The 17,056-nt window shown below is 43.7% G+C and overlaps 1 long non-coding RNA gene across 2 annotated transcripts in view; it reads left to right on the top strand.

Annotated features, from left to right (window-relative positions):
- Positions 1-17,056, top strand: part of LOC148142154 (uncharacterized) — a 76,796-nt gene that overhangs the window by 15,504 nt on the left and 44,236 nt on the right. The window contains exon 1 of one of the 2 annotated variants that reach the window (XR_015752204.1): positions 15,957-16,134. The exons of the other annotated variant lie outside the window; for it this stretch is intronic. This is a non-coding gene — a long non-coding RNA (uncharacterized LOC148142154). Of the gene's footprint in view, positions 1-15,956; positions 16,135-17,056 lie in introns of those variants that run through there. 2 annotated transcript variants of the gene reach the window in all.

The raw sequence follows: 17,056 nt of genomic DNA, 5'->3' as shown, positions 1-17,056 counted from the left end.
ATGAATAGGAAGAGTTTAGAGGGATACGGGCCAAGTGCTGGCAAATGGAACTAGATTTATTTAGGATATCTGGTCAGCATGGACCAGTTAGACCGAAGGGTCTGTTTCCATGTTGTACATCTCTATGACTCTATAACCAAAAGCGAAAATGCTGGAAAATCTCAGCAGGTCTGGCAGCATCTGTAAGGAGAGAAAAGAGCTGACATTTCGAGTCGAACTGACCCTTTGTCAAAGCTGCCAGATGTGCTGAGATTTTCCAGCATTTTCTCTTTTGGTTTCAGATTCCAGCATCCACAGTAATTTGCTTTTATCTATGACTCTGTTACTCTATGTTCCACCTTCCCATGACTAGCTGAAAAACAAACAGGATCTTCACTAATCATAAAAATAAAAAGTAACACTCAGCAGTTCTGGCAACATCTATTGGAGAGAGGAATAAAGTTAACATTCCAAACTTCTGTATCTTCATTAATAAATTGAATAGTTCTCCATTTTCCCCAAGCCCAATAGTTTTAGTGCTGAACAAAATGGGTTAAGAGAATACATTTTCCCAAGGTAGTGGAAAGCAAAACGAGAGGGTATAGGTTTAAGGTGAGAGGGGATAGATTTAAAAGGGACCTATGGGGCAACTTTTCACACAGAGGGTGGTGAATATATGGAATGAGCTGCCAGAAGAGGTGGTGGAGGCTGATACAATTACAACATTTAAAAGGCATCTGGATGGATATATGAATAGGATGGGTTTAGAAGGATATGGGCCAAATGCTAACAAATGGGACTGGATTAATTTAGGATATCTTGTCAGCATGGATAAGTTGGATTGAAGAGTTTGTTTCCATACTGTGCATCTCTATGACTTTATGACATTAAAAAGCTGAATTTTTTAAAGCCCCCATGATTTCTTTTCCCCAGGGTTATTCACTGCAGTATCCTGGTGATTCACCTCCAATGCCTTGAAGCTCTATGGATACCTTATAGTTTTGGCAACTCCAGGGTCATTGGTGGGGAATGCCAGATTTCCTCTATATCTGTCCCTTCTGAACTGACATGAGAATGTACGATGCAAACTCTGAGTGCCTGAAATGGAAAATGTTCTCCTCCCTGGTATTAAAAGTCCTAATCTTGAGGTTCACAAAGTATTAGTGGTGTGATGGCCTTCTCTTTCTCAGGATAAAAAAAACATCATAATCCCATTCACTCATTAGATGGAGACAACTGGTGGTGGTTTAATCTGAGAGTCACCACACCTCAAAGTCACGAAGGTGGCACTTTTATGGTGAACCTCAGCCAATACAGGAATCAAACCTGGATTGCTGGCTTCACTCTGTAATACAAACCAGCTGTCCAACCAACTGAGCTAACCTCAGGATAATACAGCCAGTGACATGCAATGGTGTGAAGACTGCAGTTATACAGCTATATCTGCCTCAGTGCGAGACAGAGGCCATTTTCCGCCAGCTCAAAATGTGTAGCGTGCGTAACGACCCTCAAAGAGTTGAGTCGACACAGACTCAAAAGGTGAAAACCTTCATTAGACAAAGCAAAATAAGGTCTGGATTAGTGGTGCTGGAAGAGCACAGCAGTTCAGGCAGCATCCAAGGAGCAGCGAAATCGACGTTTCGGGCAAAAGCCTTTCATCAGGAATAAAGCAGCTCAACTTCAACAAAAGAAAGAAGGATGTTTGGTGCCACCTTGTGTTCTCTACAAATTATTCAATCCAGACTTTTTAAATGTATGATTGTCCCCTTCTGGCTGATTGATGCAACAACAACTGGCATTGAAATTTAACCTGGATTTGCATCTCCTGATTCTTGGCCTGTTTGAGTTTTCAGTCAGAAATTCTTTTGTACTGGACTTCAGAGTTGTTAATGCTGTGGAAGTTCAGTAGGGTATATTCAAACAGATGTCTAGCATCTAATGAACAGTTGTCTTAAATGTTATTTTATTTTGTGCCAACAAGTTCTAGATATTAACTTTCAGGATTTACTCTATGCAACTTTTTAATCTCCTGTGGGATAATTCTGCTTAATTACCCTACTATTCCTCAAAGGACATCAAGACATTTCTGGATAATTAGTCATTTCACCATTAGTTGGTGGGTCTTCCTTTATTTGTTTAGACTTTAAATCTTGGAACTCTCTCCCGAAACTTCTCTGCCTATCTGCCATTCTCATCTGCTTTCAGATTTTCCTTCAAGTCTGTTTTTTTGAGCCAGCTTTAGTCACCTGTCCTAATATTACCCCAATGTGTCTCAGTGTCAAACATTTTTGAGACTGTGGAGTGCCCTGGGATGTTTTAATTTATTAAAGGTGCAGTGTAAAAGCAAGTTGTTGCTGCAATTTTCACCACCACCATATGCTATTTAACTCTTTAGTTTTGCTCTCCACAGGTGCCATTCTGTCAGTTATCCAATACAAAATATATTTTCACCCAATCATTATCCCTCCGTATCACTTATCTTTTCTTGCTTGACTTCCTGTCAAAACTCCCTTTGTCTACCTAACTTTTGTCCTCTCTCTCTTTCTCCGCCTTTCCATTCACTCCTTGTCCCCTCACCCCTTGCCATCAAGACAAATGCGCCTTTTTCCTCGCTGCCCTCAATTCTAAAGGACACTGGACTTAAATGTCAACTCTGTTTTCTCTCCACAGAAGCTGCCAGACTTGCTGAGTTTTTCCGCCAATTTCTGTTTGAGTTTCAGATTTCTGGCTTCTAGGATTCTTTGATTTGTTTTAGTTAGATGGTGGGATTTGTTACCACATACGGTGCATATGAACATTCAATTAGGAGCAGGAATAGACTGCTCTGACCCTTGAAGTCTGCTATTCCATTCAACAAGACCGTGGCTGGACTCAATTGCTCCATCTTCCTTTGATTCCCTTGTGGGTCAAGAGTCAATCTAGTTTGACCTTCAAACCATTCAACAATTTTACCTCCACCACTTTTTTGAGAAGAAAGTTTTCAAAGTCTCAAAACACACTGAGAAAAAGAAAATTCTCCTGAATTTCTCAGTCTTAAATGGGTGACACCTTATTTTGAAACAGTGACACCCAGTTCTAAATTCTCCCACAACAGGAAACATCTTTTCCATAAAGCCCCTCAGGATCTTATATAGAGTCATAAAGATGTACAACACAGAAACAGACCCTTTGGTCCAGTTTGTCCATGCTGACCAGATATCCTAACTTAATCTAGTTCCATTTGCCAACATTTGGTCCATTTTCCTCTCAACCTTTCTTTCAACCAAGTGGCCTCTTAGTCTATTAAACCCCAGCATACACTAGCCTAGCCTGTCCAACTTTTCCACATGGGACCTGCCTATAAGTCTAGTAAACCTTCTTCGAACTGCTTCCAATACATTTACATCCTCTCTTAATTAATGAGACCAGCACTACACACAATATTCCGGATGTGGTCCAGTGTATTTAGGTGACCAGTCTAGATACATTTAAGAAAAAGGTAGATCAAGTAAAATTTGTGTTCCCTGGTGTCCCAACTACAAGGCTCCATTAACTGGAATTTCCAGCCTTGGTGAGCTATGTCTTCTTTCTTTAAAAGTCTATTCATTAAGTACAGGTGTGATAAAGTCTGGCTCTGAAAGCTGGGAAGCACTAGTGGACTCTTTGAAAACATAACTTCAGGGACATTTTTGGGCCAACTTAGCAGTAAAATACATAAATAATTGTTTGGCGATAGAGAACATAAACATTCCTACATTTCAGGAGAAAGTGAGGACTGCAGATACTGGAGGTCAGAGTTGAGAGTGCGGTGCTGGAAATGCACAGCAGGTCAAGCAACATCAAAGGAGCAGGAGAATCAACATTTCATTTAAGAACCCTTCTTCAGGAATGAGGCTTTTGAACCGGGGGAGGTGGGGGGAAAGATCATGCGGGGGGGTGGGGGGGAAGGTAGCTAAGAGTGCGATAGGTAGATGGAGGTCAGGGTAATGTGATAGGTCGGAGAGGAGGGTGGAGCAGATAGGTGGGAAGGAACTTGGACAGGTGGGACAGGTCATGAGGCCGGTGCTGAGTTGGAAGGTTGGATCTGGATTAAGGCAGGGGAGGGGAAATGAGGAAACTGGTGAAATCCACATTGATGCCATGTGTTTGGAGGGTCCCAAGGCGGAAGATGAAGTGTTCATCCTCCAGGCATCGGGTGGTTAGGGTGTGGCGATGGAGGAGGCCCAGGACCTGCATGTCCTTGGTGAACTGAGAGGGGGAGTTGAAGCGTTTGCCCATGGGGAGGTAGGGTTTGTTGGTGCAGGTGTCCTGGAGATGTTCTCTGAAGCACTCTGCAAGTAGGCATCCTGTCTCCCCAATATAGAGGACACCGCATCAGGAGCAAAGGATACAGTAAATGACATGTGTGGAAGTGCAGGTAAAACTCTGATGGATATGGAAAGATCCTTTGGGGTCTTGGACAAAGGTAAGGGGGGAGGTGTGGACGCAGGTTTTGTAATTCCTGCAGTGGCAGGGGAAGGTGCCAGGAGGGGAGGGTGGGTTGGTGGGGGCGACCTGACAAGGGAGTCTAGGAGGGAATGGTCTTTATGGAAAGCGGATAGGGGTGGGGAGGGAAATATATCTCTGATGGTGGGGTCCGTTTGTAGGTGGCGGAAATGACAGAGGATGATGCGATGTATACGGAGGTTGGTGGGGTGGAAGATAAGGACCGGGGGTCCTTGTTGTAGTTGAAGGGGTGGGGTTCAAGGTCAGAGGTGTGGGAAGTGGATGAGATGCGCTGGAGGGCATCATTGACTGTGGGAGGGGAAATTGCGGTCTTTGAAGAAGGAGGCTATCTGGTGTGTTCTGTGGTGCAATTGGTCCTTCTGAGAGCAGATGTGGTGGAGGCAGAGGAATTAGGAATAAGGAATAGCGTTTTTACAGGAGGCAGGGTGGGAGGAGGTGTAGTCCAGGTAGCTGTGGGATTTGGTGGGCGTGTCGAAGATCTCCGTGTTGAGTCAGTCACCCTTGGAGATGGAGAGGTCCAGGAAGGAGACGGAGGTGTCTGAGATGGTCCAGGTGAACTTAAGGTCTGGGTGGATGTGTTGGTGAAGTTGATGAATTGCTCAACCTCCTTGTGGGAGTATGAGGTGGCGCCGATATAGTCATCAATGTAGCAGAGAAAATGGTGGGGTATGGTGCTGGTGTAACTGCGAAAGATGGACAAAGAGAGAGGCATAGCTGGGGCCCATGCCGATGCCCAGGGCTACCTCTTTGGTCTGGAGGAAGTGGAAGTATTCAAAGGACAAATTGTTGAGGGTGAGGACCAGTTCAGCCAAACGAATGAGAGTGTCAGTGGAGGGATACTGGTGGGGACACTGAGAGAGGAAGAATTGGAGGGTTTGGAGCCCCTGGTCATGGCAGATGGAGGTATATATGGACAGTATGTCCATGGTGGAGATGAGACATTTGGGGCCAGGGAAACGAAAGTCTTGGAGGAGGTGGAGGGCATGGGTGGTGTCCCAAATGTTTGTGGGTAGTTCCTGGAGAGGGGGGATATGACAGTAGAGATGAGTTCGGTGAGACAGGAGCAGACCAAGACAATGGGTCGACTGGGGGAGTCAGGCTTGTGAATCTTGGGTAGGAGGTAGAACCGGGCAGTGCGGGGTTCCTGAGCTATGACGTTGGAAGCTGTGTTTGGGAGATCCCCTGAAGTGATGAGGTTGTGCACGGTCTGGGAGGTGAGGTCATGGTCAAGGGGGCAGTAGGAGAAGGTGTCTTGGAGTTGGCACCTGGCTTCAGCGGTATAGAGCTCAGTGCAACAAACGACCACTGAGCCCCCTTGTCTGCTGGTTTGATGTTTCCATAAAGACCATTCCCTCCATGGAAACTTCATGTTTTCTGTAAAGACCATTCTCTCCACGACTCTCTTGTCACATCCATGACCCCCAACAACCCACCATCCTGTCCCAGCATTTTCCCCTGCCACCGCAGCAGTTGCAAAACCTGCACCCTCACCTCCCCCCTCACCTCTGTTCAAGGCCCCAAAGGAGACTTCCACATCCATCAGAGTTTTACCTGCACTTCCACATGTCATTTGCTATATCCATTGCTCCCAATGCGGTCTCGTCTACATTGGGGAGACAGAACGCCAACTTTTGGATTGTTTCAGAGAACATCTCTGGGACACCCGCACCAACCAACCCTACCGCTCCATGGCCAAATACTTCAACTCCCCTTCCCACTCTGCCAAGGACATGCAGGTCCTGGGCCTCCTCCATTGCTACACCCTAACCACCCGATGCCTGGAGGACGAACGTCTCATCTTCCACCTCGGGACCCTCCAACCACACAGCATCAATGTGGATTTCACCAGTTTCCTCATTTCCCCTCCCCCACCTTATTCCAGTTTCAACCTTCCAACTCGGCACCCCCCTCATGACCTCTCCCACCTGTTCATCTTCATTCCCACCTATCCGCTCCACCCTTCTCTCTGACCTATTACCTTTACCCCTCAGTCAGCCAATCGCATTCTCAGCTACTTTCCCCCAGCCCCCCCCCCCCCCCCACTCATTTATCTCTCAGCCCCCTGGCCTCAAGAATGTCATTCCTGATGAAGGGCTCTTGCCCGAAACATTGATTCTCCTCCTCCTAGGATGCTGCCTGATCTGCTGTGCTTTTCAGCACCCCACTCTCGATTGATAAATTTCACCCAGCATAACTGAAACGAAAGAAAACCAACTTTGGTTCTCATGTATTTCAATTCTGATGAGTGGAAGATGAAAACTTCAATTTCTTGCCTCTCTTCAGCAATGTTTTAGTTCTATATACCTGTGATGTAGAAAAGAATGAGAGGAGGTGTCCAGTAAAATGAGTTATATTGGGTAATGGCTCCAAAAAAGGTCATTGTTGGAGCCAAAATTACATTCCAGTCAATTTGATAAAGCCATATAGTCTTTGATGGAGAATCAGGAGTTTAGCTCAAGATCCCAATGAGTTTTTTTATTATCCAAAAGTGCGTTTAAACACAACTAAACATTTTTTCCAACACCAAATCACCCATGATATATTTTTCATCTATTATCCACCCCCATGAATTTGCCTGTATTGTCCAAATGATTGATTTATATGCAAAGCTTGTAAAGGACAATGCAGATGGTCAAAGGTGAGGGAGAGATAGGATGAAGGAAGGGATGCATCATCCCTGACCCACGTAATCTTAATTATGCCCATAACTAGCCAATGTGACTTGTACCATTGTTGTCATGCAATAAAGTACTCCTTGTTGTTAAGATAAGTGCCTCTTTTTGGTCGATTTCACTGGTGGTTCATCACGCATCACTGATCACCAAATCGACACTTAGGCCCAGGGTCAAAAAAGGGATTTAGTGACAGCATTTTACCCAATTGTTATCTGCCAGCGTTTGGTTTTGCAGTCCATATGACAAAAGACTACATTCTTGATCTCTAAGCAGTGGCTTGTCCAGTACAACTGTTCCTGCATAGCGCAGTTTACCAAGTTATTCGGTAGAAGTTTTAACTTGGTTTCTGAAAAGCTAACTTCAGTGAGACTATTGGGTCAACAGTGCAGCTAAATCATGCTAGTGAGAAGTCAATGAGAAGAGCAAGTGTGGTTAAAGGCAGTGCTTCCAGGAAATCCCTTAACAATCTTTTTTGACTTTCCAGTGCGTGTTGGATAACATGGACATTACCATATTCACGTATGCAAGAATGAACTAGAAGGATTTGCTGCTCGAGTTAGATGAGAAAGAGGAGGTTTATGTGGCACATGGTTGAGATGGGCTGATTTATCTATTTCTGTGCTGTCAGTTCTTATGAAATTTTATGACTTTTGCAAAACGTGATCAACAGTTTGTGCTACCAATATGTTTTTCCAAGCTTAAACCTTGTGGCACTCATCCATAAACTCCATCAACAAACACATCGACCTGGACCCAATATACCGGCCACTACAGCGGACAGCTGAAACTGACAACCGGAAGAGGCAGGGACAGGCCACTATAAATGCCGGAGGAAACACCACAGAAGCGCTTCACAGGAGGCTCCCAAGCACTGAGGATGTCACCTAGACAGGGGACGAAACGTTTGCAACAAAAACTTCCAGCTCGGCGAACAGAACCACAGCAACGAGCACCCGAGCTACAAATCTTCTCACAAACTTTGAACCTTGTAATTTCTCAATTGGCTGCTCAGATATATGACAGATGACAAAAGTTTGCAATTACACCTCAAATGACATAAGTAGTGCGCAGACATTATAATTCTTAAACTTAACTAACTAAAGGTATCTGTTTCTGGTATTTAAAATTTAATAAAGATTAAAGTGAGTTGTAACTGGGTAGGAGAGGTACATACAACTGATCAGATTCAAGGATTAACATTACCAGTGTAGACTAAACAAATTCCACTTGTGCAACTTCATGATAACTAATTCTTTGAGGATTTTTGCTTAATTTGGTCCTTGAGATTTGTTTTGATAACCTGATAAAGGAATGTTCTTAAAATACACATTGTTGAGGGCAAAGGGCTACTTAGAGCCTCCTCCTGAGGCTAGGCATTGGGATGAAAAATGTTAACTTGGCTGAACGATATGGTACCATTGGTGTACAAGAATAAGCTCAAGAACAAAATCTAGTAAAGGCTTGAACAATTGTAGTAGACCTCTGTTCACCTATCTTCCCTTTCCTATCTTTCTGATGTTCTCACTGCAAAACGGTTTGATAGCATAACCTTAGAGAAGGTGTTGGAGAACCTCATTCTGCCATTGGCATGAGGTAATCATTAATATATCTAAGAGGGAATTCAAGAAAAAAAACTTTCCTCAAGGAGTACTTAACTCTCTATCACTTGGAATAGTTCAGACAACTGGCATTGACATATTCCAGGGGAAGCCAGATAAATGTATAGGTCAGAAAATAATAGAAGGATATGGTCATAGAGTGAGAAAAGAGAGGTGTGAGGAGCAATGTTCCTTGAACGCTGCGTGTCTGCACAATTGTGGCAAACTGTGTGTGCACTCTCAGTCATCCTCCACTATGTGAATTTAGCTTCCGTTGAAATATATTGCACACAGAACTTGGCAGTCTGCGCAGAAAGAATTGGAGGAACATTGGTGAGGAAGCTAGTGAAAACAAAAAATGCTGGAGATCACAGCAGGTCAGGCAGCATCCGTGGAGAGAGACAGCAAGCTAATGTTTCTAGTCAAGATGACTCTTTTTCAGAGCTGAAGTGAAGTGTAGAGGAAGCAACATTTATGCAATAGCGGCAGTGGGGGAGTTGGAGAGCTCGGGGAGAATGGATGTTGACAGAGTAAAAGCACTCCAACTTGCCTCCCCCATCCCCCACTCCACTATTGCGTAAATGCTGCTCCCTCTACACTTTGCTTGAGCTCTGATGAAGAGTCATCTAACTTGAAACATTAGCTTGCTCTCTCTCTATGGATGCTACCTGACTCACTGTGATCTCGAGCATCTGCAGTAATTTGTTCTTACATTGGTGAGGAAGCTTATGTGGATTAGAGACACCAGCACAGAACAGTGAGGCCAAATGGTCTAGTTCTCTTCTGTACTGTGGATACTATTTAATCCTATCCATAACTATATTGTACCACAGCAAATGTTTCCGTTTAAATGCAGCATCTGCAGCTGATATGTTAATCTATTATTGTATTACAATACAAACAAGGGTCTGTAGATCATATCATCAGTCTATAACAATAAAGCAACAGCCACAGTATTAATGGCGGCAAGCAGTGGGCTGTGGGATTAACAGAGACTTTCACTTTATTTGGGTAGCCTTGTGTCCAGGGTTAACCTCATCAGAACCATGTGTGAACAAGGAATTACTGGTCCATTCAATGTAAGTGAGATGAAATGCTTCAGATACATCTCTAGACTGTTGGGCATCACAGAGACTGTTGTGTGAGTGCAGATTTGAGACAAGATAATGACAAGTTTAGGTAAATAAAACAAAGAGCTGTGCGCTGGAGAGATTCAGCACGTCTGGCAGCATCTTTGGAGAGAAATCGAAGTTAATGTTTCAAATCCAGTGATGCCAGAAAAACCTCTGATGAAGAATCACCAGACTTGAAACATTAACTTTAGGTACAGCAGACAAGGAAAAGTGGTTCTTATTAGTTGGTGATACCAGGGCTAAGAGTACAAATGTTAAGAGTTTGAACAGATACAGGGGTTATTAGAAAGCACTTTTTTTTTACAGTAGGTAGTATGCCTGGTGCATGTTGTCTATGAGGAACCTGGAAACTGAGGGGATCAGTTATTTCAAAACAAAGTAAATGTTCACAGCGAATGTGGTAAATGAGCAGGGAAATCGCAGATTGATGTGTGCAGTATCTGGTGAGTGATACTGTCCCTACCTCTAGGCCAGCAGGTGCAGATTCAAATCCCACTTGCTTGAGAAGTTTGTCATAAAATTGATCAAACAAGTTGATTTAAAAAGCGTTCTTGTGGTACAGTAGTAGCATCCTTACCTTTGGGCCAGGAGGCCCAGATTCAAGTGCTGCTTGCTCCAGAGGTGTATAATAAAATCTTTGAACATATTGATTAGAAAAGAAATCTAACAAATTTCAGTATTGTGTCAAGGTGGACTTGAAAGGCCAATGGGCCACCTTCTGTGCCAAAATGACACTAGAACTCAGTGAGATTGTATTTGACTTTTAGGATGGACCTCTGTGTTACTAGTTCAGCAACAATTATAGATTGATGAGCATTCTGAAGCACAAAATGAAGATATTTGACCCATCTTGCCTTCACTGGTTCTTTGGAGGAGCAATCCTATTTATTACCATCTGATTAGATTAGATTCCCTACAGTGCGGAAACAGGCCCTTCGGCCCAACCTGATCCTCCAAAGAGTAACCCACCCAGACCCATTTCCCTCTGTCTAATGCACCTAGCACTATGGGCAATTTAGTATGGCCAATTCACCTAACCTGCACATCTTTGGACTGTGGGAGGAAACCCACACAGACACGAGGAGAATGTGCAAACTCCACACAGACAGTTGCCCAAGTCTGGCACCGAACCTGGGACCTTTGTACTGTGAGGCAGCAGTGCTAACCACTGAGCCACCGTGCCACTCCCCACCCCCCATTTTCCAACAGACCAGCCTCTTCACGTGTATATCCAATTGTCCTTTTAAAGTTGTTATGGATTCTATCATCCTTTCAGGTATTGTGTTTCAGATCATAATATAATGTAACAATGTAAAACCAATGAATGATGAAATGTCTGCGTATTTCCCCTTTCATTATTTTGCCAATTACTTTAAATCTATCTCCCCAGGGTACCAACCAACTTGCCAGAGGGAAAACTTTCTTCTCACTTACTTCATCAATATTCCTCATAATTTTGAACATTTCTATTAACTTATTGCATAACCGTCTCTGCTCTCACGAGGAAATTGCAACCTCTCCCAACTCTCCATGTAAATGAACTGCCTCATTTCTTGAACCTTCCTGGTTACTACTAATGTGCCATCCGTGTGCCTTTACTAAATAAAGCTGTGAAGAAACTGGGTGCCCTAAGATGTCAAAAAAAAAACAAATTGAAGAGCTTCCTTTTTAGAAAGAAATAACTAACAAAGAAGAACCACTTACAGAAAAATAATTTATTTAACTCAAATAATAAGACTGCTGCTGGAATTTAAAAACAAATGTGCACGTAAACATGTGATATCGATAAAAGTGACCATGAAGATACTGGATTGTTAGAACCATAGAAACCACAGAATTTATACGGCAAAGAAGCGGCCATTCTCTCCATGCTAAATTTAAAACTGCTCCAACTGTGGAGATGCCAGGGATCAAACCTAGGGCCTCAGACATGCACAGCATGCACCCTACTACTGAGCTACATCCCCTACACTTATAGCATCCCAGCTTGTGTCTTCAGGAGGAAAGCCACTGTCCTAGCTTATTTTGGAACTACTTTGTGACTCCAGTCTAACATCATCATGGTCAACTCTTAACTGAAATGGTTGCTTGCCACCCAGACATAGCAAACCACTACAAGGGCAATTTCATTTCTGGGCATTTATACATCTTTGATTTGAATCACTCCAACATTATTGGCTGTGCCTTCAGCTGCTTAAACCCTGAGCTTTGGTTTTCCTGCCCTCAAGTCCTTCTGTACTATATTACTATATTCTCCTTCTTTAAGATGCTCCTTAAAATCTACTTCTTTGTCTAAGCTTCTGGTCACCTGTGATCATGTCTCCTCATGAGGTTCACTGTCAAATTGATTCTAATAGAGTCATAGCGTCATAGAGATGTACAGCATGGAAACAGATCCTTCGGTCCAACCCGTCCATGCCAACCAGATATCCCAACCCAATCTACTCCCACCTGCCAGCACCTGGCCCATACCCCTCCAAACCTTTCCTATTCATATACCCATCCAGATGCCTTTTAAATGTTGCAATTGTACTAGCCTCCACCACTTCCTCTGGCGGCTCATTCCATACACGCACTACCATCTGTGTGAAAAAGTTGCCTCTTAAGTCTCTTTTATATCTTTCCCCTCTCATCCTAAACCTATGTCCCCTAGTTCTTGACTCACCCACCCCAGGGAAAATACTTTGCCTATTTACCCTATCCATGCCCCTCATAATTTTATAAACCTCTACAAGGTCACCCCTCAGCCTCCAATGCTCCATGGAACACAGCCCCAGCCTGTTCAGTCTCTCCCTATAGCTCAAATCCTCCAACCCTGGCAACATCCTTGTAAATCTTTTCTGAACCCTTTCAACTTTCACAACATCTTTCCCATAGGAAGGAGACCAGAATTGCATGCAATATTCCAACAGTGGCCTAATCAATGTCCTGTACAGCCGCAACATGACCTCCCAACTCCTGTACTCAATACTCTGACCAAAAAAGGAAAGCATACCAAATGCCTTCTTCACTATTCTATCTACCTTCGACTCCACTTTCAAGGAGCTATGAACCTGCACTCCAAGGTCTCTTTGTTCAGCAACACCCCTGAGGACTTTAGCATTAAGTGTATAAGCCCTGCTAAGATTTGCTTTCCCAAAATGCAGCACCTCACATTTATCTAAATTAAACACCATCTGCCACTTCTCAGCCCATTGGCCCATCTGACCAAGATTCCACTGTAATCGGAGGTAACCTTCCTCACTGCCCACTACACCTCCAATTTTGGTGTCATCAGCAAACTTACTAACTATACCTCTTATGCTCACATCCAAATCATTTATATAAATGATGGAAAGTAGTGGACCCAACACCGATCCTTGTGGCACTCCACTGGTCACAGGCCTCCAGTCTGAAAAATAATCCTCCACCACCACCCTCTGTCTTCTACCTTTGAGCCAGTTCTGCATCCAAATAGCGAGTTCCATTGAGATCTAACCTTGCTAACCAATCTCCTATGGGGGAACCTTGTCAAATGCCTTACTGAGGTCCATATAGATCAAATCTATTGCTCTGCCCTCATCAATCCTCTTTGTTACATTTTCAAAAAACACAATCAAGTTTGTGAGACAATTTTCCTGCGAAATAATTGTTATAATTTTCCTGTGAAATGCCTCAGCACTTTTTACAGTGTTAGAAGTACTGTATAAATCCAAGTTATCATTATGTATCAGATCATACCTTGATCATGCTTTGCCACAGACTGACTCTGTTCTTGGCCTCCATTCACTAACAGTGTAGCCTTGATAAATATAGATCTGCTTTGCCAAGAAAAGCTAAGGTTGACTTTAGATAAGATAAAAGTTGTCTATTTGTAAGTTCTGCTCATTTAATCTAAATAAAACAGAACATACTGAGTAACAGAAACAATTATTTCACGTAAGACTGATAAGGCCTCTGGCATGTGCTTAGGTTTTTGTAAATGGGGAAAAAGAAACAAATTATCATAGGCTAGCTTTACTTTGATCTAGCTTCTCACATTACTGGAGCATATAGGGATTTAAATGAGGGAATTCCATGGATTGGGATGAATAGGAAGAAGTTCAAGGATGTCCATCGAAATGTCTAACATTAACAAGAGTTGACACCATCCTGGACATAGCAGTATATCGATAATAGTCTGTCCACCGCCTTCAACATTCATTCCCTCTACCTGTGATGCACCATGACAATACCATTCACAAGATGCACTGCCACAACTTATCAAGGCCGCCTTGTCAGCACTTCCTAAACTCACAAACATTAGCACCTGGAAAGGTAAGGGCAGCAGATGGATGGCTCTGATTGACTGATAGCCCCTGGGTGAGGTCAGGTGGCAGAGAGACCCAGGATTTCTGCCTCTAGTGTCCTTGGTTCTGGGGAAGACCCACTGCTTGTAACCTAAGTGCCAGCTGTTTAAACTCAAGGGAACACATGGCAAATTTATGCATCTTGTCCTTATAATTTCACTCACTCAGCTCAAAGGCTAGAAAGCCAATAGCCCTCTCAATTATTGAGGTACATGATGGTGAGATCGAAGATGAGTTAGGATTTACCTTTTGGAATAAACACTCCAAACAACAAAATGGCCAATAAAAAAGGCCATTGGTGCATGCACTGATGGGGCTGGTGATGTCTGCAAGTCTCAACAGGCTTCAGAATGTACCCACTGTTGATGCCACAATGCCGATTCATTGGAGCTTACACTGTTGCCTTCACCACATTTTGTGCACAATGAAGTCAACACCAATGAATGAAACAAATAAAGAACATATTAAGGGGAAGGCATTAGCTTGAAGCAGACGTTCTTTGTGTTCTGCCTGTTGATTCCTGGCCAAGTGCTAGTCCTAGTTGTGTTTTTGTCAGGCTCTCTCTGATAAGATGTGCTGAGCGTTCTTAAGCCTCACATCCTGGCTGCTCTCATTTCAGATTCTACAGGTGTGACTATTGGCGATGGTCATAGCGTCCATGTGTGCCACTGATAATTGTGAATAAACTGGATACCAACCACAAACAATTTTCCCTGAACAATATTAGGTTATAGTATGTACAGAGTTTCTCTTCCCGAATCTAGAGATCTCAAATTAAACATCAGAGATGGCCAGCCCTAAACTCAAGAACTTCCTCCTTCAACCTCTCTCCCACTCTCTTCCTTTAAGATGCTCCTCCTAACTTACATCTTTGACTAACCCATTCCTTATCTATGTTCCAATAATCTCTAGATGTGGTCCAGTGTAAAATGTGCTTGGATAATGCTCGTTTGAAACACAAGGGGGCATTTTAATATAATAAAGGTGTTACATAAATACAAGTTACTGATACATATTAAACAATGGTCAAGAGGCTTGTCCAGGCACTATACGCTGAATGATCTCTTCTAGTGCTGTAGGATATTAAGAGGCTGAATTTCCTAGTTCCACAAAGCCAGTTTGGGAGATAGTGCCCCTGAAATTGACATTTTTGTTCCAGTCTGGTCAGTTTCTCTATGAGCCGGAGATGTGTTGCTGGAAAAGCGCAGCAGGTCAGGCAGCATCCAGGGAACAGGAGAATCGACGTTTCGGGCATAAGCCCTTCTTCAGGAATGCCCGAAACGTCGATTCTCCTGTTCCCTGGATGCTGCCTGACCTGCTGCGCTTTTCCAGCAACACATCTCCGGCTCTGATCTCCAGCATCTGCAGACCTCACTTTCTCCTCAGTTTCTCTATGAGTCAGGCCAAGCAATCCTGGAATTAGTGCAGAGGCTGCTGGATGGGGAGGTGGGCTAGGAGGACGCTCTGCCTTGATGTCCTGGAAATGTGTTGCAGTGTCACAACATCCCTCCCCCAGCAGGGAGACCAGAATTGCACGCAGTACTCCAATAGTGTCCTAACCAATGTCATGCACAGCTGCAACATGACTTCCCAAATCCTATTCTCAATGCAGTAAACATGATTTTTTTTTAAAAATTCCAAAATAAAGAATTCATCATTTTCAAAATGAGCAATTAATAAAAATGGCCATCCAAAAGTGCCAAGCAGTGGAGCTAACTAATAAGACAATTTTTGGTCTGTTAAGAAACAGAGCTAGAAAGAGGTCCTGATGAAGGGCTTTTGCCCGAACTGTCGATTCTCCTGCTCCTCGGATGCTGCCTGACCTGCTGTGCTTTTCCAGCACCATAGTCTTGACTCTGATCTCGAGCATCTGCAGTCCTCACTTTCGCTAGAAAGAGATCCACCAAGCCACAAGTCCTGATCACCAGAGAAGAAGGTGGGTATTGGGTTTGAGCTAAGTTAGGTTTAACTAATTCTGACCTTGTGTTCGGGTTTGATGGCTCACACTCTGAGCTGGCTTTGGTGAAATTCATATGAAAGTGGGGGTCAGAAGTGAGTCTTTCAGCCTAGGTGATCCTTCGCTCCCTGCTTGCTTTTTGGATAAAGTTTTGGGTAAGTGACAGGGAGGCAAGTTTAATTGTGTGTCTGGTTAACTGAGTCTTAGGATTCACACACATTTTCTCTTACCCCTTCCACACAATTCTCAGTTTTCACAAACATCCAGTCTCTCACTCCCCCCCCCCCCCCCAACAACTTGCATTCTCTCACTCCCTCACAGATGCACACTCTCATTCCCTCAAACACACACACCTTCTCACTCCCTCACTGATGCACTATCTCACTCCACCGAACATGCATATTATTTCCTTCCTTCACACGTACACCTGTTCTTTCATTGTGTGACACAAACTCTACTCCATCAATACATACACTCACTCAGTTTTTTAAAAATTCACTCCTGGTCATTGCTGGTTGGCCAACATTTTATTGCCCATCCCGAGTTGCCTTTGAGAAGGTGATGGTCAGCTGCCTTCCTGAACCGCTGAATCCATGTGCAGTAGATTGACTCACAATGCCCCTAGGGAGGGAGTTCCAGAATTTTGACCCAGTGAGAACGGAGGAAAGGTAATATATTTCCAAGTCAGGATGGTGAGTGGTTTGCAGGGAACATGTAGCCGTGGTGTTCCTAAGTATCTGCTGCCCTTGTCCTTCTAGATGGAAGTGATTGTGGGTTTGGAAAGTGCTGCCTGAGGATCTTTGGTGAATTTCTGAAATGCATCTTATATATAGTACACACTGCTGCTACTGAGCGTCAGCGGCGGAGGGCCTGTGGATGTGGTGCCAATCAAGTGGGCTGC

Source organism: Chiloscyllium plagiosum, unplaced genomic scaffold (genome assembly GCF_037043375.1).
Source record: "Chiloscyllium plagiosum isolate Xiang-an unplaced genomic scaffold, Cpla_swu_hap1 HiC_scaffold_30, whole genome shotgun sequence".
Taxonomy (NCBI): domain Eukaryota; kingdom Metazoa; phylum Chordata; class Chondrichthyes; order Orectolobiformes; family Hemiscylliidae; genus Chiloscyllium; species Chiloscyllium plagiosum.
The sequence above is the reverse complement of the archived record's forward strand: the minus strand, read 5'-3'. Positions and strand labels throughout refer to the sequence as shown.